A 2,453-nucleotide genomic window follows, 5' to 3' on the forward strand; every position below is an offset into this window, starting at 1 on the left:
TCTGTATGTACATGTATGGGAAAGGAATACTGAGTAACGACACTACAAAGACAACAGTAATTAGATTCTGGGGTAGGTGTGCATACTATAGAGGAGTCACATAACATGTTTACCATTAGTCTTAAAAATATAATTTTAATTCCATAGAATTGATTAACAAAGAATACAAATCATGGCTTCTCAGCACTTTTTATTACAAAGTATATCAATATTCTTACCTGTACAATTTCCGTATCCATTATTTTTATATCCAGCTCTACAAGAACAGGTGTATGATCCAACTGTATTACTGCAAGTTTGTGTACAATTGTGATCAATAGTCTCACATTCGTTAATATCTGTGTGTACGTAAATGTATGCTTAAACTCTTTTAATTATTTTACCTTCACAGGTTGAGTTGTCATTCCTCAACTGATACCCAGTGTTACAGTCACAAGTATATGATCCTTGAGTATTGATACATATTTGATCACACACATTATGACTGCATTCATTTATATCTACATAATTATTAAAAATAATGTATTAGTATTGTACACAAAATAAACTTGAGCTAACCTGTTCTACACCTGTCTCCAGTCCAGCCAGGATTACATACACAACTGTTAGTTGGTACACAATATCCATTACCACATACTAAACTACATAATACTAAAGACATGAGATACTGTTATACATTAGATGTATGTATTTGATCCATACCTTCATCACACTGATCTCCAGTCCAATCATAAAAACATTGACACAAGTTATCAGCAATACATATACCATTACCACAAGAAAAATTACAGACAGGAATAACACCTACTATTATTGAGTTATAAATAGCAATATTTAAAATTTAATACAAATTTTACTTGGTTGTAGTGAAACTACTGCTGGATATTCATTAGATCCAAAGTAAATATCAATAATATCGCCAAGATTCTGAATTTGAACAGATAACGCTCCATTTCTACCAGTATGAACTACTGAATGATTGCTAGTTTGACTAATTTCAATTTCAGTTCCATATGCTACAATATTCCTTTTAGAATCATATATTGCTGTCCAGTTTACATTTGCTAGTCCATTATGTAGAATAGCTGTTAAAGAGAATCCTTCAACTGATACTGTAATTATAAGCTTTGAATAAAGAGACAAATATCCAACATGATCAAATTCAATTTTTTGCAGATATTGTTCTATCGGTGGTATCAATACCATAGTAGTATAATAGCCTAATGAGTGAGGGAACAAGACAACAAATATTGGTTTATCAGCTTCCATATAACAATATTCAGTTATGATATACTGATATGTACCAACTGCACCATTAGTAGAGTATCTTGTAGTGTTACTGGTTCCATCACAGTATATTGTAATACTAGTGTTAGCTTGTGAGGTGACTGTCTTCACATAAGAAGGTATGTCAAAACTTAAATCAATAAAGGGTGTCAATATGAACTTTTTACCCCAAGTTACTGCTGGAGGAATTTGTAACTGAATACGTTCACAGTCAGAGAATTTCATCATATAAGGAGTACTGCCACAATCATGACCAGTAATAACAGTCAGTGGTTTATTAGAAATAAAGTGTGTTCCTGATATATCACTTCCATTCCCTTTACCCAGCAATAGAGTCTGTCCCTCATGTAGTGTAATAGTATGAGAGTTACCTTTAGTTACTAATATATCATCACTGCCATTCTTCTGTACATCAATAGGAATGAAGAGATCAACTGTTGGTATAATACTAATGACAGTATTACTAATACAACCAACTAGAAGAACTTGACTGAGGTATTTGTTACTAACACTGCTAGTGGAAACAGCATAATATTCATACTGACTGAGCCCTGGATACTCATGATATGGTAAAATCAAATGCTGCCCAAAGCCTATTTCTACCATGCCTACTTGCAATTGACCAATCAGATTGCGTCCTACGAGGTAAATATGTAAAGGTTATACAACGAGGTGGAGGTATCTATGGCATTTATCATACTGAGGGCCGTAGGCCCGAGGTATGATAAGGCCATAGATACCGACACAGAGTTGTATAACCAACTTCTACCATGTACTAAAATAAACAAATAGTTTACTTAGCAACAGTTAGCAACAGCAATGCATTCCCATGGTAGCTTTTGCGCGTAGCAACAGCGCACTATAACAGTTTGAAAAATAACATTATCTTCCCAACAATGGCTGTCTCTGTCTCTGACATCTCAAGTGAAATAGACAGGCAAATAGAGGAGTTTCTTTCACAAATTACGGAGGAGCAATACCAAGACTTCTTAAATAACTCCACCCAGTTGCTTCCTAAGCTCGATGGCAGCATAGACGGCGGCTCTAAATCTCTCGATGGTTCAAGCAGCACCAGGACCACTGCCGCATCATCATCCAAGATCTCAGCTAGCTCTAGGTTTGCTGCCCCAAAGGACGATGAAGCTGTTCTGGCAGCTCAAAAGAGT

General features: G+C 35.2%; 1 long non-coding RNA gene across 1 annotated transcript; it reads right to left on the reverse strand.

Annotated features, from left to right (window-relative positions):
* Nucleotides 1–237: 237 nt before the first annotated feature.
* LOC109589457 (uncharacterized) lies at nucleotides 238–636 on the reverse strand. Its single transcript, XR_002188708.1, has 3 exons — nucleotides 559–636; nucleotides 384–500; nucleotides 238–338 (listed from the first exon to the last, which is right to left on the reverse strand). It is a non-coding gene; the product is annotated as an uncharacterized LOC109589457 (long non-coding RNA).
* Between the last annotated feature and the right edge of the window lie 1,817 nt (nucleotides 637–2,453).

Source organism: Amphimedon queenslandica, unplaced genomic scaffold, assembly GCF_000090795.2.
Source record: "Amphimedon queenslandica unplaced genomic scaffold, v1.1 AMPQUscaffold_11298, whole genome shotgun sequence".
Classification (NCBI taxonomy): Eukaryota; Metazoa; Porifera; class Demospongiae; order Haplosclerida; family Niphatidae; genus Amphimedon; species Amphimedon queenslandica.